This window comes from Peromyscus leucopus, chromosome 9 (genome assembly GCF_004664715.2).
Source record: "Peromyscus leucopus breed LL Stock chromosome 9, UCI_PerLeu_2.1, whole genome shotgun sequence".
Taxonomy (NCBI): Eukaryota; Metazoa; Chordata; class Mammalia; order Rodentia; family Cricetidae; genus Peromyscus; species Peromyscus leucopus.
The window spans coordinates 382186-406031 of NC_051070.1; the positions used below are offsets into that span (position 1 = coordinate 382186).

At 38.3% G+C, this 23846-nt stretch overlaps 1 protein-coding gene across 3 annotated transcripts in view; it reads left to right on the forward strand.

Annotated features, from left to right (window-relative positions):
• The window catches only part of Fgf14 (fibroblast growth factor 14), a 232015-nt gene that overhangs the window by 199538 nt on the left and 8631 nt on the right, over positions 1-23846 (forward strand). The window lies entirely within an intron of this gene.

The window sequence follows — 23846 nt, forward strand, 5'->3', positions numbered from 1 at the left end:
TTTTTGAAGGGAAACAGAGGAGGAGTGGATCTGGGGAAAAGGGGAAGAACTGGGAGGAGTGAAGGGAAGGGAAACTGTGGCTGGAGCATAACATATGAAAATACAATATTTTTTAAAAATTAAAAAAGAGTGGAAGCCAAACAAGAAGCAGTGAACACATTGCCTCAAATATGTATACTTAATTTTCCAGACTCTAGGAGGATAAAAAACTTCTGAAGAATTTAATAGGAATGGTGTCACATTCATATTCAGTCACTGGTTCATATTTCACCTAATTTTATTTCTGTCAAAAGCAGTTCCCTGTGAGGACACATTATTAGTCATCATGGTCTCAAAATGCAGATTTTCTTTTTAGGCACTAGTACTGGATTTAAAGGAAAAAATGGAGGCACCCTAAGTTTTAGGCTAAGGGGTTTATACTGAATGAAGAAACATGCGATTTTTAGGTCAGCTTGGAAATCCTTTTTTCTGTAGAAGTTTATTAAGTTATTTAGCTGCTGATAAATTTAGCTTAGAGAAAAGATGTGGTAGTATTGTGTTCCCCAAAATATTGAGTGAGCACCCTAATAAACTTATCTTGGGTCAGAGAACAGAACAACCACTAGATATAGAGGCCAGAAAATAGTGGCACATGCCTTTAATCCTAGCATTCCAGAGGCAGAGATCTACCTGGATCTCTGTGTGTTCAAGGATACAGCCAAACATGGTGATTCACATCTTTAATCCCAGAAAGTGAGCCTTTAATCACAGGGAGTGATAGCAGAAAGTAGAAAGGTATATAAGGTGTGAAGACCAGAAACTAGAACCTGTTAGCTGGTTAAGCTTTCAGGCTTTCGAGAAGCAGTTCAGCTGAGAGCCATTTGGATATGAGGACACAGAGGCTTTTGGTCTGAGGAAACAAGATCAGCTGAGAAATTGGCCAGATGAGGTAGCTGTGGCTTGTTCTGCTTCTCTGATCTTCCAGCATTAACCCCAATAACTGGCCTCAGATTTGATTTTGTTAATAAGTACCTTTAAGATTCATGCTACAAAAAGAGAAACACAAAGCTCCTGAAACTTCTAGGCTGGTCCCTTTATTTATCTAAATTTCATTTCTGCTCCTGTAGAGAAGGATAAGTGATAAATCCAGTCCCCTTTCCTCCACAGTTACAGCTCTTCCCCAAGGCCAAATCTACAGTTAAATAGGTTAAGACTCGGGGTACAGAATAAATAGTTGCATCTTCCCTCTTAATTTTACATCTAAGCACACTGAGATGCCCTCTACCAAATTAAACAATTTTTTCAGAGGTAAACCCAGAAGAAAGCCATATATAAAGTTGAAACACTTTTTCATTGACTGATGGGAACCATCCTTATAAGATGGGGGTCTAGAGAGTTGGCTCAGCTATTAAGAACACTTACTGCTCTTGCAGGGGACTCAGATTCAGTTCCCACCACACAGCTCACAAACATTTAGAACTCCAGTTCCAGGAGATCTGGTGCTCTCATGTGGCCTTTATCTGCACAACACACACACACACACACACACACACACACACACACACACGGTGCACAAACATGCCAACAAAATGCTCACACAGATTAAAACAGTGTTTTGTTTTTAGTTATAGGGTGTGCTATGGAGGTTAGTGGGCATTGAGAGAACCTGTACAAAGACTTGAGTAGCATGTTATATACAGAGACAAGACAAGCCTGATCCATCCAGATGCAGTGTGTGTGTCATTTCTGCTAATTGTAGTCCACTGTTACCATTGCTGTCCTTCACCATGCCTATTGCTCTTAAATTCATATTTTAAGTAATCAGCCCAGCCCATGACCTACAATCCATTGTGTGTGCTTCTCTTTCTTAAAATTCAGACTCTCAGTGGAAGCACCTAGTGGCCACATCACATCATGAGTGCTATAGTGGCTGAGATATGGTGGAAGTGGACAGGGTGATAAGGATACTGTCCTGAATCTCACCTTCCTTGAAATTCTCTGAGTCAATAGTAAGTTTGGATGACAAGTACCCAGTATAGTTCTATACACTTTCTCTCTGTTTTGCTCTGATACATTTTGAATGTGTTAGCTAGAAATCAGGCCCTTAATAGAAAAGGACCTTTTGTTGTGATTTCAGTATTTCCATTTTTGTAAATCAAGAAGCAACTGAAAATGTTGAAGCCTTAAGTCAGAGCCTCCCAAGGCACATGGGAGCACCCCTGTATCAGAGTTGTGATGTGTGGTGGTAGAAGTGCCTACCTCTGACCCCCCAGCCCAGAACTGCCTGGCGAATATCCTTGGGGCCTGAACAGAGATGCACACTGAATTTTAGGAACTATTGTCATGACACATCTCTGTAGGGCATTGCATCTTTCTTAACAAATCCTCCACCTTAATTCTTGTCACACAGAGAAGTAGTGTTAGATCCTGGGCTCAAATCCTCTGCTTTCTTTAGCTGTCATGTCTTTATAGTCACTGTGTATTTGTGATACTGATTTCTCTGTGTATTGCTCTGTCATGACTATGAAAGCAGAAAAGATCAATATGCTAAACTGAGTCTATGTCCCTATCAGATGTGTTCTAAAGGAGTTTCTGCTGGGCAAGTGTGTGCATTCAAACTTGATGCAGTGGCTTTCAAAGTGTAGCATTGCCTAGGAATTCATTCACCTTACTCCATTCATAGATACAAGCTTAGGCTTCCATTTCATAGGTGTCTGGTGCCTAGTGAAGTTTAAAAACTGTCATTATGAGCATCCATTTCCTTGTCTATCATGTAATAATAATTTCTACCTCACATTAATTCTTTAACGCTCTTTTCCACCCTCATTACAAAACTGAGAGTTTATACAAGAATATACATTGACCGAGGTAAGTGTTCAGCAGATGTTAAGAATGTAAATGAATCTCTGTTTGATTTTAAAGGCTGCTGACTTTCTAATTGCTTAATGTCAGTGACTAAATGGGTTGTCTATAATACAAGAAATCATGTTAAAAGTTTTATTTGAAGGTTCTAGAAGGGATTCAACTGTAAAATTGTGATGACTGACCAGGGAAAGACAGCTTCTTTTTATGTTCTGTTCTTACAGGTAGAGCCAGGTTATCTAATTTTCTAGTGTCTTAGATGACCTTAACATGACATTAATAAGCTTAGTGGATCTTTAAATTTCATCATCTAGGTTTTTGGGGACTGAGTAGAATAATCTGGACCTCTTAATCTTCTACACTCAGATTTTTTTTTTTAATCACTGAATGTGGGTCTTGTATTTGGTTTTTAAAAATCATCTCTCTCTCTCTCTCTCTCTCTCTCTCTCTCTCTCTCTCTCTCTCTCCCTCCCTCCCTCCCTCCCTCCCTCCCTCCCTCCCTCTCTCTCTCTCTCTCTCTCTCTCTCTCTCTCTCTGCCACTCAAAGGCCTAATTCTTCTCCAGCAGACTGAGTTGAGTCTGAAGTATGTATCACCCCACTACAGGGTGAACTATATCTAAGTCTAAGTGCAGAAAACTAAAGGCATCTTCACGTCCATCTTAGGATTGTAGATAACTAAAAACATCCCCACAGCCATCTCAGGATAGGATTATGTTGTATTTATTAAAGGTGTGGGGGAGCTGTGGAGTGATTCACACCTGAACACCTTCCTACTTTCAAATAACTTGGTTGTCTTGTAGGACCACTTCTATATGGCATCATCTCTTTGGGGTAAAACCATTGATAATTAAATGCAAATCTGAATTATAGAAATTATTATGTTTTAATTCTCAACTGTATTTTATTTTCCTCTCATAAAACAACCAACTACACAAGAAGCTTACACAACTGAATTTTATTTATAAAAAAAAAAGAAGCCGGGCGGTGGTGGCGCACGCTTTTAATCCCAGCACTTGGGAGGCAGAGCCAGGCGGATCTCTGTGAGTTCGAGGCCAGCCTGGGCTACCAAGTGAGCTCCAGGAAAGGCGCAAAGCTACACAGAGAAACCCTGTCTCAAAAATCAAAAAAAAAAAAAAAAAAAAAAAAAAAAAAAAAAAAAAAAAAAAAAAAAAAAAAAGAAAAGGAATTGGCCAAATACTATTTTTAAGAAAAATAATCATAACATATGCTAGTGTCTTTATAAAAATAAATGTAGACTCTGCTGATTTGTGATTCTTTTCTGACCCTATTTAAAAGATGTTTCTGGAGCATGGAGTAGCTATCCCACTAAGAAGAAAACCAATTAACCTCAAGCAAAGTAAAACTTCAGTAATTAAATTTGAGTTCTTACATACAAATGATTTCCTTTTATATTGATGACTTTAAATCAGGGAAATTTACATTGTAAAATACATTTATATTAACATGCAAAGAAAGGTTTAACTTAGTCTAATTTTGGCATAGTTTAGTCTAACTTAGTTTTGAAGTTGTCTCCAAGTTCATGAAGAGAGATTGCCTTTGGGAAGGAGTGATGGTTTTATCATCATATTCTCATAGGTTCAGATCCCAGCCTGGATTGAGGCCTTTTTTCCCCCAAAAGCTAACTCTCTGCTTTTGGATAACAGTCTCTGTGGATGAACTGCATGTGTTTTTGCATGTTTGGTCATAACCACGACAGATGCTACTCTTTCATTTGTAATTCATTCATTATTTAAGCAAGAACATTTATGTTTAAGATTAGCTTTTTTTTTCTTTTCATGAGATATCCATTTTAAAGTAACAGAAGACAGTTTTTTAAATGGTGAGTTCTATGTAAGCAGCCATGTATTCATAATCATACCAACACATGGGTAATATTGAGCTAAACTCCCTTTTGTAAATTAGAGTCAAGAGAGAAGGCACACTTTAATTATTTCCTGAGGCAGCCACTCATACTTTCACTCAAATTTAAACTACACATAGGACTAAAATTTCTAACTGTCATCTCTACTCAGGGGTGGGAGAACTGTGCACATATAAAATACCCCCAACACAGTGTCTTCAACTCTCTTCCAAAATTAAGGATAAATGTGCCTCAGTTTTCCTGGATTCCTCTAACGTTGTAGTCTCCTTTACTTTCCATTACCCAATAGTTCTGACACTTATTTCCAAGATGAGTTTAAGTGGAAAATAGCAGGCATCAAGGGAGATAAAAGAGAATGTACAAGATTAGAAGGGCCCTGGGTCTCAAGGGGTGAGAACTGCCAAATATTTTTATGCCAACTCCATTCATCTTCATGAGAAAAGGGAGATAATTTCAGTTTATTATTATTTATTTATATTTAAATTTTATATTTAACTATCACAAGAATGTTTTCCTTCATGTTTATCAAAAGCATCCTAAAACAAACTAAAAGTATTGTTAATCTAACCATTTATATTCCCAGGAACTGTAATGAATTCTATATTGATATTTGATAACGCTTTTGTAGTGTTTGTTGATGTAGGGTAACATGCACATAGGTAGAAGTTTTTGTCCTTTCTTTTCTTCCAACAGAGACCATATGGCTTATACATAGTCTTAGGTAGGAGAACACCATTTCATTTCACTTCTGTTTCTTTTGGGAAATGTATTCTACTTATTATTTCAGCATTAGTTTATGGTTAAATTGGCTGTTCATTTTTCTCAAAGTTTAAGAGCTATGACTTTCCATTATGGTTAATAATATTTTGGAGTTTTTAGTTTCTCAATTTGTAAAATGCAAATTCCAGGCCATGTCATATTATTTTTGTAATAAGAAAAACAACTTTAAAAATATAGGGATAAAATTTTCTATAGTGTACTAGGCTTGGATACACTGAAACAGAGAAGACAGCTAGTCAAGGAACCCTCTGGGAGGACACTATTTGATTCTTTGCCATAGAGAAGAATCAAGTTCTTCTTTGCTTATGTGTTTTACCTTACAAATGGCCAGCATTAAGCAGGGAGATGTTGCTCAAATCTTAAATGGTATTATAATTTAAAAAAAAAAAACAGAGTCACATAATGGGGTGAAAGCTGAAAGATCAGAGAAGCAGAGCAAACCACAGCCAACCTTACTTCACCAACTCCTCAGCTGATTTGTTTCTACAAATCCTCAGACTGAAATCCTTTGAGTCTTCACACAAAAGGGTCTCAGCTGACCTGCCTTATATATCTTTCTCCATCCTGCTTTCACTTCCTGGGATTAAAGGCATGTGTGCTTCTGAGTACTGGGATTAAAGGTATGTGACACCTCTGCCTGACTGTTTCCAGTGTGGCCCTAAACTAACAGAGATCCAGACAGATCTCTGCCTCCTGAGTGATAGGATTAAAGGTGTGTGCCACCACTGTCTGGCCTCTATGTCTAATCTAGTGGCTGGCTCTGTCTTCTGATCCTCAGGCAAGCTTTATTAGGGTACACAGTATATCACCACAGGAAGAAGTACACATACATGCCAATTGACCTTGGTCACCAGTTATTTGAACTGAAACACTGATCCTACAGCTCCTGGACCAGCCCCTGAGAGCTGAGGTTTTCTCTGTCTATAAAGACTTTATGCTCAGGGAAGTAGAGAATTACCCAGGAGATACTTAACCCATCTCTAAGCCAATCAGAATATGGCATTTGTCCTTCAATGGAGTCATTTTTTTTTTTTTTTTTTTTTTTTTGGTTTTTCGAGACAGGGTTTCTCTGTGTAGCTTTGCGCCTTTCCTGGGACTCACTTGGTAGTCCAGGCTGGCCTCGAACTCACAGAGATCCGCCTGCCTCTGCCTCCCGAGTGCTGGGATTAAAGGTGTGCGCCACCACCGCCCGGCTCAATGGAGTCATTTTTAATGGCATTATAAATCTAGCTTTTTCAGGTGATCTGATATATATGGTCACAAGCTTCCACTCTTTTTCCAAGCGTGGTTCCCTGCCTGATATTGAGAGGAATGCCTAGAACTCCTCTGCACACTTATAATACATCAAGGGCAAAAACAAAGCTGCTACCCATATGGAGATTTCATGACAGTAGGAAACTTTATATACAATAACTCCTACATCTTACTATAAAATAAATAAAAAAGAGAGCAGGGTGAGGGTTTGAGGTGTGTTGGAAGAGTGCTTGGATAACTATGTTAAAAGAAGGCAGAGAATAAGCAGAATAGAAAAACAGTAGAAAAACCTCTCTGTTTATTGTTGTTGTTGTACATAACAAAACATTTTTAATATGCCTGTGGTGTATTAGTCAGGGTTCTCCAGAGAAACAGAGCTTAAAGAATGGTATTATATAGAGGGGATTTACTGGAATGACTTATAGGCCTCAGTCCAGCCAATCTAACAGTGGCTAGGAACACAAAGTCCAAGAATCCAATTGTTGCTCAGTCCCCAAAGCTGGATGTCTCAGCTCGACTTCAGTATATACTGGAGTCCTGAAGAAGTAGGTTTAATGCCATTGGAGGAATGGATGTGCTAGCAAGGTAAGGACAAATAGGCAAAGAGCAAAAGCTTCCTTCTGTCCTTATACAGACTTCAAGAAGGTGTGGCCCAGATTAAAGGGGTGTCTTCTAACCTTAAGATCTGAATCAAAGATGTTTCTCTTCATGTCTTGAAGGTCTGGACTAGAAGTGAATTCATCCACATGAAACCAAGAAAAAAATTCCTCTTACGGGTGTGCCCTCCATTTATGGATTGTAGTTCATTTCAGATGTAGTCAAACTGACAACTAAGAATAGACATCATACTTAGTTTGGCTTCATTTCCACCCCTCACTTGAAATAGTTAATTTTGCTCAGTCTTGTGCTTTAGAGTGATATTTCCATTTTACTAACTGTTACCTCTTCTGAACTGCCACCTCTGTCTCCTAAGTTGTACACTGAGACTCAACTCACATTCTCTTTAGTGATATGACTTTGAGAAAAATTCTTGTCTAGTTAAGGGTAAAGGATAAAATAAAATCAAATATCAGAAACTAATTAAAAAACCATAAAGCCAGGCAGTGGTGGTTTACACCTTTAATCCCGGAACTTGGGAGACAGAGCCAGGTCCATCTCTGTGAGTTCAAGCCCAGCCTGGTCTACAGAGTGAGATCCAGGACAGGCACCAAAACTACATAGAGAAACCCTGTCTTGAAAAACAAACAAAAAAATATTAAAATAAAAAACATAAACTTTCTCTGAAGTAGAAAACTATAGTATATGTATACATCCATATACACTGCAAACCCAAATTACTGACATGTTAATTCCTTCTATGTGAAATACTTAGTTGGATGAGGGGGGCCAGTAAACTATGGCCCACTGTTTGCCTGCACACATCTTAAGAGCTAATACTACTCTTAAAGTTTGGAATTGCTGCAAAAAATTTAAAAAGTAATGCTTTGTGTCACATAAGAATGCTAAGTGGCACATTTCAGTGAGGCTAAATATGGGCTTATTAGAACATAGCCTGCCTATTCATGGAAGGTTTGTCTTTTCCTGCCATGGCACAGCTGAATTACTCTAGCAGATATCATGTGGCACACAAAGCTTAAAATACCCTTTCTGGTCCAGAAAGGATAGGAAGATAGACAATAAACCTACATGACTCCCTTAACTTTTCCTCTTTTTTTATTTGTCTCTCACTTCTCAGGTTAAACATAATGACTCTCCTAAAGACTTCTGTGCATTACATGGTATCATTCTATCCCAATGGCTATTGATACAAAAGCACTCCAAATACATAAATAGTTTATTAGAAATATGTACCAGAGAACTATTTATAAAGAAGAATAAAAATTAATTATGTGGCTGAATGAGTGTCTCTCTAGAAACTTTGTTGTGGAGCTCTTGAGATAACAGACACTCTCTCCAGAATACTGACAAGTCCATTTGTGTAGAATTATTTCTCATCTAGTCCATGGCCATAGCTTTCAGCCTCCAAAGTATGCTTCATTGCTGTTGAGAGCAAAAAGTAATTTTCACATAAATAATTATATATACACATATTTTATAGAAGGATAGAATGCACCAGATAAAATTTGTGTTATATGTGTCAGCCTTATTTTGCCCACAAATAAAATGCTTGAGTATTTGACCTTACAGAAACAGTGGTGAGTACAGACATTTCAAATGTCATCCAGTCCCCAAAGCAAGGACCCTGTGCACAGTGCCTGAAGCCCCAGTCCGACCTCCAACCCACTGCAGCAGCATGCAACATGCATTCATAGCACTGACTGGCATCTCAGATCTTTCTGCAACCTTGGAAACATTTTTGCCAGTCCAGCATTCATTTCTCTCTGTCTCTTCCCTGTCTCCACTGATGATGCCTGACTCACACAACAGTATTTCCTGCCTGGGGTTGCACAAGCCACGCCCAGATCCTTGTAGTCTGTATTTCCTGTTCTTCATGGATAGTAAGAAGCAGCTTTCGAAACTTGCATTTGATTTTTTGAATGCTCCTATCCTTGTAGCACGAATCTTAAAAGGTCTTATTATAAAAGGCCTTATTAATAAAAAATTTAAAAAAAAAAAACCCTCGAGAGCCAGGTATTGGGGTGAATGCAGGAAAATCAGAGAAGCAGAACAAGCCACAGCCACCTCACCTTGCCAATTCCTCGAATGATCCTGTTTCCTCAGACTGGAAGCCTCTGAGTCCTCATCCAAATGGATCTCAGCTGAACTGCTACTAAAAGCCTAAAAGCTTAACCAGGCCCTAGTTCCTAATCCTCATGCCTTATATACCTTTCTGCTTCCTGCCATCACTTCCTGGGATTAAAGGCATGTATCACCATGCCTGGCTGTTTCCAGAGTGGCTTTGAACTCTCGGAGATCCAGATGAATATCTGCCTTCGGAATGCTAGGATTAAAGGTGTGTGTGCCACCATTTTTTTGGCCTCTATATCTAGTGGCTGCTCTGTTCTTTGACTCCAGATAAGTTTATCAGGGTACACAATATATTGGGGAACACAATATCACCACATATCCTAAAACTTTTAACATCTTTTTCTCATTACTAGGAAAATAACCCAAACTCTTTAAAAATAACCACCTTGTTTAGCTCATGACTAACACCTAAATCCCAGCTTCAAGATCCCCAGCTTCTTGCTTTTGCTTTCTGTTTTCACTCTTTGTTTTTTGTATTTCAAATGTTTTGCTCTACCTCAGGATCTTTGCACAAACTGTTACCTTTTCCAGCAATATTCTTCACCCTGCTCTTAATCTAGTTAAAACACAATTTTGTTTTAAATTGCCCCTCAGAGTTTAATGGTTTGTTTACCAATCCATGTTGGGTTGAGTTTAACAGATGTCACTGAAATCATTACATTTTAGGAAGACCTTGTGACAGTAAGATCCATATTGTAAACATTTGCCCCACCCCTCTATATTCTGTATTCTCTAAGAGAAGATAGACTACATTAGTTTATGCTTACTGAGGTATCTCCAGGTGGAATGCAGGAAGTGGTACATGCCAGAAGTTTTCTAAATATTTATTGGATAAATAAATGCATGGATTTTATGTCATTAAATATAAAATAATGGAAATCTGCCTACTCCGGTTCACTTATTCAGATTTTTCCAATTTGTTATCTAATATTTGAGGCTAAAAGGAATGGGAAGTTTGGGAGTATCTCTACCTTTCTAGAAGTCTCACAGTTTCAACCACAACCTGGAAAATAAGAAAATAAAACTGTCTATTCTTTTAAAATATCACACTGTGCCACACTGATTTAGAGGGAACTGAATCAAGCGAGACCCAGGTTTTTCTCACTCTGAGTAGATTGCTTTAACCAAGGATTCAACATTCCTCCTCAGGGCTAGATTTCCTCAGGGGGTATTGTCTCCCTAATTTCCTGATTTCACTCTTCAGTGTTTGATGTTTGCCTTTTGTGTTAACTTTTGAAATGATCAAATTGTTACTAGTATTTGAAAGATTATGGCCAAGGTGTTCCTGGTTAATAAAGCAAAATGAGAGGGAAAAACAACCCTCAGCATTTTTTTCTTTCCTGCAGTAGATAGACCTCATCTGTTTTCCATACCCTCAGGTTGGCACTTATCATTAGACGCTCAGAGCTCTAGTCATGAGTGAGATGCTTTATTTGACATTGAGCAAAATTAATCCCTTTTATTTCCTTTATGGATCTAATGTTGTCATTACAAATAAATATTTACTAAATAGTACAGCCAATGAGAGATGGAGAAATAGATCAACTGTTAAAAGTTTTGCTGCTATTGCAGATGACCAGAGTTCAGTTCCCAGCACCCACATTGGATAGTTCAAAATGTCCCATAACTCCAGGGGAATCTGGCACGAACTTCTGACCTCTATGGGCAACTGCACACACATGGCATACTCTCAGACATACACAGACATTCACATAAACAAAAATAAAAATAAATCTTTAAGTAATAGAATGATGCAGGCACAATATCATATGAATAGAAATAGAAGTGTCTCCATCTACTGCTTAATTCACTATTGCCCTCTGGGATGCAAATCACCACCTAGGGCATTGAACAGTGCTTTGCTTCCTACATGATCCTAACAGCATTGTTGGCTAGAATGAAATGAATGTGAATAGACTTTAAGAATCTAACACTTAAATAGAAATTACTACTATTTAATGAATATTGAATTTTAGGAGTATTGCAGAACCTATGTACCCTTCCCCCTTTACATGAAAATTTTAGTTGTAAAGCAAGTATTTTTGATCCATTTACTTGTATGACTTTATTTATTATTTGTACACATACTTTGTTTTGTCTGGGTGTGATTTTCATAGGAAAAAATCCATAAAACATCTACATACAACAAAGTCTCATGTAGAAATTTAATTGAAAATGAGGTTTAGAAAAAGAAAGGTAGAAAAGAAATAACCTGTGTTCTGTGGGATGTTCTGTATGTTACGTGTGTTGCTCTGATTGGGTAATAAATAAAACACTGATTAGCCAGGAGCCAGGCAGGAAGTATAGGCAGGACAAAGAGAAGAGAATTGGGGGGGGAAGTGGAAGGCTGAGGCAGAGAGACCTGCCAGCTGCCGCCATGACAAGCGAGATATATGGTACCGGTAAGCCATGAGCCACATGGCAACTTATAGATTAATAGAAATGGGTTAATTTAAGATAGAAGAAGTAGATAACAAGAAACTTGCCATGGACATACAGTTTATAAGTAATATAAGCATCTGAGTGATTATTTTATACGTGGGTTGTGGGACTGTGGGGGCTTGGGGAACCTGGAGAGAAGCCCTCTAGCTACACCTGTGGATATACACAGAAACAAATGTTAGAGCAGTAGATAGGGATTAGATGAAAATATGAATCTGGGAGGGGAGGGGGGGGAAATGTGGATGAGAACAGCCCACATTCATTCCAAGAATCTGGCAGCCAAAGTCATGGAGCTGTGATTTTCAACCCTTTCCCCCCAAATACTCCATTTTGAAAATTTCAAAATGTACCACTTTATATTCATATACTTAAAGTGATGAATCAGCCTAACTCCATCTTAGGCTTGAAAGTCATCTTATAATAAAGACAAACTAGGTTCATTCCTGTTTATGATTAATCCTCAGGGATAAAATTTCTAAAAAAAAAAAAAAAAAATCCAGGGTCAGGGTCATTACTGGGCTCTGGGAGGGAAGGGGTTATGTGTTTTGATGACTCTGGAAATGGATGTAATGCATTAATAGCTGGTATTGTTATCATAACAGTGAAGGGAAAACTATTTCCTTCTGGAATCTCTGGTCTTTGTGGAAATAAATGTTCCAGCTGAGGAGGTCAGTCTCCTGGTAAAGGGACCATAGCTCAAGAAGGCAGATCCACCCTAAACCATGCTGAATAAATGAAAGGAATAATTATCCCTTTAATGAGATAGCTTCCTTTTCTGCTAGGAATCCTGTCCTCTGTGCAGACACTGCAGAGTGACTCAATGAGGTCCTTTCTCCACTCTTGTATCCTCCTTTTGGATGCTGGTCATAATCCCCCTCCAGTCTTCTGGGATCTTCACTTTCTTTACCACCCTCCTATCTACAGTGTGACCACCTACAGAGGGCCCTGCCTCTCTTTGTTACTCTCCTTTGTCTCCCTCTTCCAGGCAGCTATCAAGATTTATAGCCGATTGCTCTGTGATTTTTCTTTTAATACCAAATAAAACTGTCTTCAAGCATTTTTTGAGTCCTTTTTTAAATTATTTTACTAATGAAACTAAGAACTGTAAAATAGGAAACCCAGATTTCCCCTGTAACATGTACTGTCTCAGGTGTGGCTCCTTAAAATATCTGGTAATAATATTTATCATGACTGTATGATATGCTCTTTGGTACTGTATACCTAGTATAATCCATTTATTCTCTCTTTTTTAATTGATTTTAGAATTCTCTTTTATTTTAAGAAATGCAAATTTATCAGAATACTTCTATTTTTATTTTTCCCCTTGAAATGGTGGTGGTAGACAAAATTGCTATGAATAAAGAAATGAAATAAAAGGAGGAAATCATGACTACTCCTAAAGTATGGAGAAGATTTTCACTGTGGATATAAGGGAGAAAGCAGGCAGAGGGAAGAATCTAAGCTGAACATGGCCAGCAGAATATACCAGACCATGAGAGGAGAGAGGGGGAGGGAGAACAGGAAAAGAGGTCGCCAGGGCCAAGAGGCCAAGAAACTAGAGTAGCCAAAATGGCTATTATATAGAGACCAAGATGTGGGAAGGGAAGTGGAATCCCCTGGGAGGGAGAGTTTTTTTGGGGGGGGGGGTGGAGTGAGATGAGAAGTGCTGGGAGGAGCCACAGGTACTAAGTGGGAGAGCTGGCCAGCAGCCATGTTAATATGCTAATAGGCACCTCAGTTATACATTTGTTTTGGGTTGCTGAGACCTAACATCCTACATGAGTAAAATGTTAGCTTCTACCATGCTATTCAGCATGTGGAATCTGTGGGCTGTGGAGCATTCTTATAGGAAGCCCACACTCATGAGGGAAGACATTTAGGTTTTCCTAAAATCAAACTTTGATAAAAAAAAAATATTCAAATCATATACATTTACATACATGAATATGTATAATATAAAATGAAAATACATGCAATCGAAATTTAACTTGGGAACACTAATCCCTTAGGAGTTTGATATTAAACAGTTCATCCCTCAGTTATCTAGATTGTAAAAATCTTCAAATTTTACTTTAAACCAGAGTTGGCAAATTTATTTTGGTAAAAAGACTGCATAGTAAACACTTTAGGGTCTGTGGAACAAGCAATCTTTATCTCAGCTCCCCAGATTTGAAATTTGAAATTTCTTGAAAAAGTCACACCTATGATAGAGTTTCTAAAGACTAAACAATTTATAACTTTGTGGAAAGTCAAAATGTCACAAATATTGAGCCAAACAAACCTGGGTTACCTTTAGCTCTATTAGTAGGGATGAAGCTCTCACCTCAGAATATATTTACATGCTAGACTATCAGTTTCTAAAAACTCAGACTCTAAGAACAGCTTCACCAGATAGCATGTAAAATCTGTAACAGGGACCCCCACCTTTTTTTCCTGTACCTACCTACACGATGTCTCTACCAATATTTTTGACAAATGCATTTATTACTGGAAGTGCTGGCTTCCTCTTTGGTCCCTGGTTCCTGTAATCTCTATGGATAGAAAGCAGAGGAGATATGTGGAATGCAGTACAAAAGACAGATATATTGCCGAGTAGAATGCAGCAGCTTCGCAGGATGATAGTGGGCCATGGGCTAAGGGACCACTAAGAAGGAGCACACTTTCACAAGGGCAGTGACCAGTGCCAGAGACACCATTGTCTGACATGAAAGCTTAGGGATGATTCTCTTTACAGTAGACAGGTTGGGGGGATAGAAAAGATGATTTGCATGAACTAATGGAGAGACAATGCTGGTGACTAGGTAGATATTAGCAAGCTGCCCCGGAGGTCCTAGGGAACAGTCCTCTCCCTCACAGACAGTGAACCCCACCTCTTTTTCTTTCCAGGAAATGAGTGCCTAAGTAGGCTTTTTGAGACCCATTAAGATGAAAAGACTAGAACATGAGCTATCGTCTAGCCCTGGATGGAGATGTGATATTCCAAGCTACAATAGGGGCAAGGACATTTATTATTCTGATTAGATAACATGTTTTTCTTTTTCCTGAAGCCCTTCCCCTTCTAGTGCAGACACAGAAAACACAGTGGTGCTGGTCAATCTACTTGCCGAGTCCTAACACAAAAAAAAAAACAAACAAACAAAAAAAAAAAAAAACACTTTGTGGACCTTCTACCTCTCTTTTTCTTTTGTAGTAGAATTTTTCTGATGATCTGGGCTTCTCACTTTGCTTCTCTAAGATCAGTTCCCTACTCTTTCTGCCATACAGCATCTTGCTGAACTCCGTTGCTGAACATACCGTCTTTCTCAGACCCTAACTTAAAATATCATGGCTTTCTTTTTCCTCTCTTCATCATCCCTGAGCATGTAGCTAACAAGGTTTAAAGTTTAGCTGGCTTGTTTTTCTCTCAAACATTAGCAATTTTTTTCTCAACACTCCTTTTATGTCTGCTTTAAAATTTTCTTACTGATTAGCAAAAGGTGTCCTAGATTTTTGTAAATAAAATATGGCACCCTATATGGGAATCCCTGAATTTCTCTGGTATAATACATCTTTACTCTTTCTGCTGACTTATGATCTTTTCATGTGTTTAAAGTGTTAAGTCCCCAGGGCCAGAGGTACTCTGCTCATTCCTGAATAGTTTCAGAACATGTTGTTTATGCCTGTTTTTTATTCTGTGGCTCCAGAAGTTCATTTAACTGATTTCATGCTATAACTTTTCTTTCAGGGCAACCTGAATCCATGTTTCATTTCATTCAATCCAACCATGATTGATAACATTTGGTTCAAAATAAATGTTTTTATTTTCTTTGGCTATGAAGCTATATTTGCTTCACAAGAGTTGGATTTGATCTTATGAAAAAAATTTTCTGGAAAAAACACCTTGCATAGAACTTTCTACAAGACTGATTAATTGATAAGAACTTCCAAGAAGGTGGAGATATTGGAATGGTATAGGTCCAGAGAATAATTATAATTTATCTTGGGCTGTCTTTAGGCACATAACTAGCCATTCCTTATTCACCTCTGTGTCTGTACTAACATCCTTGCGACTAACGGATAAAACCTTTTGGAAAGTATTTGTTAATATAGACAGTCATTCACGACGCAGACGCTGCATCTGAGTGGAAATGGTTTATTATTATAGAGAGACAAAGAGAAAGATAGGAAAGAGGGAGAGAAGAGAGAGAAAGAGAGAGGATGCACACCTGATAGAGGGTGCACACTTCGTGGGAGGTAAAGGCAGAAGAGAGAGAAGTAGGGGAGGGGTTTTTCCTTAAAATGAGGCTTTTATGTCAGGATGCTGGGCAATGCCAACAGGTGGGATTTCAAGGGGTGGGTCAGAATATTAACAGTATTAACTTAATAGAACTTGTTTCCACCAATCAAAAGACTAAAAATGTCATCAGCTAGCATCCTGGGCCGAAGCTGAGGATTCCTTTACTTTGCTGTAAACCACCTGCACCGGTTGTCACCACCAATGTATTTGAAATCTGTCTCAATTTATGACTTTCTTCTGTTACTATAAAATCTTCATAAAATTGTTAGTGTACTAGGATATGGAATTTGGGGTAACCTAAATGTGAGTTCCCAGGCTGTGGTCACTCATGGACTTAAAGTAAACTATCTCTTTCCAATTTGAGGTGAAATTCACCTTTTTTTGAGTTGGCAGTCTGAAGACAGTAGCCTACAGATTACATCTCAAGGTCACTTCATTGCTGACATTATGTTTCTTTGTTTATGCCAAATCTTTGAGATGGTAGATAATTCATTCCTCCTGAGTTGTAGAACATGGCCCATCTCTTCCCTGCATCCTCCGCTTTCATCCACAGTCCAGAAGACTATCTTTGTACATGCAAATAGCCTATCAGGGTGTTTTCCTGAATAAAGAGAGGGATTCTGCTGCTACTGTCAAGATAATAAGCATACTGCAGATGGTGCTTTTATTCCAGAACAACCACAACAGAAAAGGAGATATGAAACTTCTGTCTCCACTGTGGTGTGTTTTTTCCTAGTCTGTAATTTGACAGTTTAGTTTGGCATTGGCACAAATTAATACTTTAGCTTCTGCTGGAACTCAACTGCTGGGCTTGTTGTCAAGGTGGTGGTTCTAAATATAGGTAAGTGAGAGGAGAAAAAGACACATCAAATTCCTTATCTATCTCATTTTGGCACTTTCAAAGAGTTTATATTTAAGTTTAAATTTAAATAAGCATTCTTGTATTATCACTGCCAGCATTCTGTCACAGTAGTCCTTTTAGTTGACTGAATAAGAAACGTAAATTAGAGCTTCAGAGACAGTCTAGAGTCCCTGCTTTTTCAGTCCGTTGAAGATATCAAAGTGGATGTACACAGGGTCTCTCCCAGCCCTTTGCCTACTCCATGTTGAGATATATATTGAGGAACCAGTCACAATGAAGAGGTCTTATGTCAAACAAAAAGAGCAAAACTGTTGTTCAGCTGTTGGTGGCACACACGTTTAATCCCAGCAGAGCCAGGCAGATCTCTATGAGTTCGAGGCCAGCCTGGGCTACAAAGGGAGTTCCAGGAAAGGCGCAAAGCTACACAGAGAAACCCTGTCTCGAAAAACCAAAAAAAAAAAAAAAAAAAAAAAAAACAAATAAACAAACAAAAAAAAACGTTGTTCTATTTCTTTCATTTGAAAACTCCAGTCTTCTCAAGAGGTAAGTTTTTCATTTCCCATGCAAATGCACAGCTTCTTCAGTTTGTTCCCGCCACTGTTTCCCCATGCAGGGCCTGGATTAGAGATTTATTCTCATCAGCAAGCTTTGTTTGACAGATTGCTTCACTCGTGCTCACTACAGTCTCAGATGCCCACATGACCCCTGATCTCATCAATTACAATTATTTCATGTTCTACTTACTTACTTAAATTACTGAATTTCCCAATACATCTGTCTCTCTAAAGCATCCAGAGAACTCAAATACTAAACTATAGTTGTGTCTATGATCAAGAACATTTTGTGTCTGTGTTGATGGCTATGGTGGTATTCTATTTGTACTGAAATGTGATTTTAATTGTATGTTAATAAATAAAGTTGCCCTGGGGTCAGAGCTATTAGAGCCATAGAAAGAGCGTGGTGGTGGTGGTGGTGGTGGTGGTGGTGGTGGTGGTGGTGGTACATGCCTTTAATCCCACAGATCTCTGTGTGTTCAGGGATACAGCCAGCATTGGAGACACACGCTTTTAAGACTTGGAGGGCTGTATTTACAGGCAATGACGATGCAGTCATGTGTTTGGGTTTACAAACAATGAGAATGCAGAACAGAAAGACTATTTAAAGGCATACACACAGGAAGTAGCTCTCTTTCGGGAAGCTAGGAGCACTGCAGGAGGAAGGGTAAGATTTTAACTCTGAGATCTGACCTCTTGGCTTTCTCTTTTACATTGGTTCTGTGTTTCTTATTTATAAGACGTTTGGTACATCTACAGATGGGTGTCACTTTTATAGATCTCTTTACAAGTTAGAATCAAGGAAAAGATTTTCTCTCCTGAATAATTTGCATAACATGTTTTCTTTCTTATTCTTAGATATCACAAAGTTCAGAATTCAATTTTGTTGCTTGTAATTCTGATAGCATTTGTCAATTCTCCATACATTACACTAATATTCACTACTAAAATGAGTACAAATATATATCTTTGACAGGCAGTTTCCTGAAATGTTTTACCTGTTAGGTTCAAGTGCCAAGTGCAACACTGAGAAAGACTTAAGAGTGCTATTAAGAGTTATTAAATCCATCAACAGATGGCAGCATGGTAGGGATAGTGCATACAGTTCAGGCTCACACGACAAGTGAGAGTCCGTTTTAATGCATTTTAGAGGAATGGAGAGGGCAAGTCGATTGTAAAGTTTTGTTTGTGGTCTGCAGTTAGCAGGTAACCAGTGAGTAGTTAGGTAAAGAATGTTAGGTTAATAGATAAACAGCTTTCCTGGCTGGATGACTTGAGGCTGATTGGGTAGGAAAAACAAGAACCTAGAGAAACAATTGATTTAGTTCTAGAAACAAAAGTGCCTTAGTTTCTAGAATTATAATTTTAGGAAAAATGAAGGAGCTTCACCAAATGCTTAACACTTTCAAGTACATTCCACCAAAGATTAGGAATCAACACTCTAGTGTTAGAATGTAACTTATGTTCTAAAATTGTCTTGCACACTGACGGTCACTTTGTATTTTTATAATTATTCTCTTGCTTATCCAAGAGTGTCATGTTACTCACAATAGGTTTCATCACTCTGACAGCATATAAAACTCTTTATCACATTTCTTCAGCCTGCTTTTCCATCTACATCACTCACTGTTCCCAGAAATGCATATCTCTCTGTGCAAACTGCTCATGGTTCTCCAAATGTACCATGGTATTTCCTGTCTCTAGTCTGTCATAGTGCTATTCACTCCACCTATAATCCCTCTATCATCTAAGATACCAGTATACCATAAATAGTATATACTTATATGGTCTTTTAAAAAGTAAAATGAATGACTAATTTTATTCATTTTGTCATATCTGGCAGTGAGTTCAATACTTGATGTAAATCCATGTTTATTGACTAATAGTGTAATTTAATTTGAATTTGTAAGTGGAATTTGATAGAATTGAAATAATCAATACATAAAAGTTTTACTATATACAATGAATATTTCATAACAGTTAGTGAGTGCTTATTACATACATTCTGAATGTTCTAAAATGAGTTAATTCACACCAGTTCTCCCAGGCTGTTTTTTATACCTTTGTGTAACTTCAACTCCATTTTAGAAATGTATGCTGAAACTCAGGAAGATAAAATATCTTCCTAAGAACACTCAGCTAAACAAAAATCAAGCACTGATTGAACCTTGGCTGTCTGGTTACACAGATCGTGATCTGTTCCATTGTCTTCTATTTACATATTAAAAGTATATTTATAACAAATGAAACTATTACATAATAAATAGCCCCACCTGTGTGTAGTTCCAGCAGTTCTTCTGAGAATGCTGACATTGCTTGGACTGTAACATTTGAAGAATAGGTTAAGTTCTTCAAAAACTCTTAAGAAAACTATATAAGATTAAAAAAAAAGTCTTGGAATGTTATTTGTGTGTGTATTCACTTTTATTATTTAACCAGGAATAAAATGACCAAAAATGTACCAACCTGTGTTAACAGCATTATAAATTTCACTCTTGTTTTTGTTTGTTGGTTTTTCTTTGCTTTTTTGAGACAGGGTCTGCCTGGCACTCCTGGAACTCACAATGTAGACCAAGCTGACCTTGAACTCAGAGAGATCCACCTGCCTTTGCCTCCCAAGTGCTGAGATTAAAGGCAGAAGATATTTGTGTCTCTGAAGTCACAGGCAAAGCTCACAAAAATAATATAAACAGGGGCTACAGAAAAAGTTTAATGCCCAAAGTACTAACCATGCAAGTGTGAGGATCTGAATTCAGATCCCTGGTACCCATGTAAAAAGCCAGCCATGGTGATGTGGGCCTGTTACTTTATTGCTAGGTAGGGACAGAGATAGGGAGATCTTGCACACACACACACACACACACACACACACACACACACACACACACACAAAAGTTTCTAACACACCTAATACGTAGTGCATGAAGCCATAAGGTGTCCACTGAATAAGTTACTTTTTCCACGTTGAAATGTCATTTTCTTTCATGTTTATGTCCATCAATTTAGAGCAGTGACAGTAGAGACCCTCCTTACTAATGGTGTGTAGGCATCCTGTGCCATATTTTGGATATTTTGGCAGACGTAATGAAATAGGAATGAGGAATGACCTACATTCTCAGTTCAGGAGACAGAGATACTGTACATAAATACAGACATCAGTGAGCCATGTTCTGGCTAAAGATCCAATGTCCCCAAAGGCAAGCATCAGCTACTTTAACCCACACTGGGTACCCTAGAAAATAGCTATTCAAATTCTATTCCTTGATGGATTTGAGGTAGGCTTTTGCTAGCAGATAACATGCTTTGGTGCCATGGATTATCTTAATAATACAAGTGACATGCAAAAGTCTAATCTCTTTATCCTAGAAAAATTAATTTCAACCAATATGACAGATTTACTGTTTTATGGGGAGCCCTTCAAGTTTTATTGTGTTGCTCTTATACCCAGATCACAGGCATCCCCAAAAGATCACCACGAAGACCGAATCCCATACATAAAAGCAGAGAGCCTTTATTTTCGAGCTCAGAGCTTGGACTCTGTCCAAACAGCAGTGGTGAGAGTAGAGAACCCAGAGCCCAGGCAGGGTAGGGTTTTTATCATAGCAGAGTTTGAGGTGAGGGGATTCCTAGGGTTCAGGACCCTGATTGACTGACATTTGTCTAGGGATATCAGTAAAAGGAAAATGGGTGTGTGCTCAGGGATATCTATTGATCTTATCTAATCTTATCTAATGGTTGAAATGTTTGAGATGTCAGGTACCTCCCCTAAGAGGCTGGCTCATCCCTGGGTGGATCCCTGGGTGGTATTAGCTTATGGCTTTTCCTGGATCTGTGGATCTGCGTGTTGCCTGTCAGCAAGCCTGTCACAGCAGCTGTGTCTGGGCCCCTAAGCCTGTCATGGTCACTGTGTGGTCAAACTGTTTTGGGTACCCCCGCATTGCTGTGATGAAAAAAGCTAAAAAGCAACTTAGAGAAATGAAGGCTTCATCTTACAGTTCCAGGTTAAAGTGGAGAAGTCAAAACAGGAGCTTTGAATAACTAGTCATATCACACACAAAGTCAAGACCAGAGCGAAATGAGCACATGCAAGTTCACTTGCTTGTGCTCAGCTTCATTTCTCTAATTTCTCCAACCTAATACAGTTCTGGACAACATTAAGGAATGTTGCCACCCACAGTGGGCTGGGCCTATACACATCAATTAACTTAATTAACACAATCATGCTCACAGACATGCCCACAGGATATGGCTGTCTTCCTAAATGTCAAGAGCTGTCTTCCTAAATAAACTGCAGTTGCTTAATGCAGTCAATGAAAGCTAACCGTCGCAGGGGATGGTTTAGAACACTCCATTTTGCTTTCCTTACTGCTTCACCCACTTTCCTCTGTGACACCTCTGAGACCCTGACTCAGTGAGGCTCAGCTTATTAATGACAGAACTAAAAGGAGGGCATTTAGAGAACAGAAATTTAGTACAAAGCCTGGACATCTATTTGGGAAAGATCTTATTAAAATCTGAGGTAGTATCATGTTGGAGATCTGCAGACATCCCCATGGGAGGGGCTCATCCTGCCTTTTGTCTTGCTGATATCTTCTGTTGATCACTGCATCTGTCATCTTTGTCATGAAAAGCATCTGAAATAATGAAATTCATTTCTCCTTGGAAAATTAACTTCTGGTGAAACAAATTTATGGAGCATACCAAATAAACTTATACTGCAGAAGCTATTGCTTGATAACTCACACTTTTTTTTACTTTTTTTCTTCAATGTGTCTTTCACATTATGCACCTTGATCCCTTTCATTTCTCTGTCCCATCTCATCCATCTTCTGCCTCTTGACCACCCCCCCCAACACACACACACACAAATAAAACATAATTTGAGGAAAAAAGAAAAAAAAAGGGAAAAATTAAAAATTCTCACCATGGAAGTTGCAGTGTGACACAGTGAATCACGCAGTAAACCCCTTTGTCCATACACCTTTGCTTTCAAGTGTTCATTGCAGTCATTGGTCTGGTTCGAGGCCTCTGGTTCCTACTACACTATTGATGCTGGGCCCTCACTAGGACTCTTCCTGGATATCCTGTTGCCCTGTGTTGTTGAGATCTTGCAGCTATGGGTTCTGCATGGCAGGCCCCTTCACATGCTCCAGCAGATCATAGATGGTGTGGATGTTGAGGTAGGCTAAGTCATTACCCTGGTTCTGGGTGTGGGCAACTACAGGTTGGTCAGCCTGCCAGTTCTGCCCTGCCCTCACCACCAGTGTGGATCACTCACACTCTTTTGGGAAATATAGAGAAGCATTTCCATATACAATTATGACACACTTCTTGTGATAAGTAACATATATTCAACTCTTAGAGATTTTCTCTTTTACTTCTCAAAGAATGTGTATTTATTTATTTCTAAAATATCTTTATTTCTAAAAAATAAACAAAAGTTATTTTCTTTAAAAGCAAAATCTGTTCAGGTGAAATGAAAATTGAGTGCATTTTATTTAGTACAGTGATGTTGCAAAAATATGTGGCAGTATATATGTTTTTGAATATTTGTTTTCCATATTGTACAAAATAGCACATAGCCTATTTATAACTCCTACAAAAATGACTTAAGTGTCTTCCATAGTGTGCCACTGGGAGGTTAGAGTTTAAAGTTTTATTTAATTGGGTGCTGTCAAAAAATACTTATAAGTTGCATTATTATGCATTTTTTATAAATAAGCATGCAAATTATATTCATTGTTATTTATTTCAAAATAAGAGTTTCACAAAGATATAAAATCATCTGTGAATATTTGTGATATTTATAATAGTACTAAAGCTTTGTGCTGCTCACTAATGAATGAGGATGGTAGCATTGAGCCTAAATCTGTTTAACACACTGTACTCTTTCCAAAATTGTTGGGTGGTTTTAGTCAGGGTTTTGCTATTCATCATCAAGAGTTTCAATAGGGCTCCAAACCATAAAATTAGGTAATTATTTCTAGCTTCCATCAGTTAGCATGATACCTAGCATGATATCAGCTTTTCACACATCAATAGTTCTGGTGGCTAACTTCTATGCCATCTGATTGTCATGAATTCAGGTTGTGGTTTCAGTCTATTCCTCAGTGGTATAAATTTGTTACTCTGTAACACTAGTGATCCAAGTGACAACTGTCTGCTTACTATTACAGTTTTGCAAAGTTATTTCTATGGAAATTATG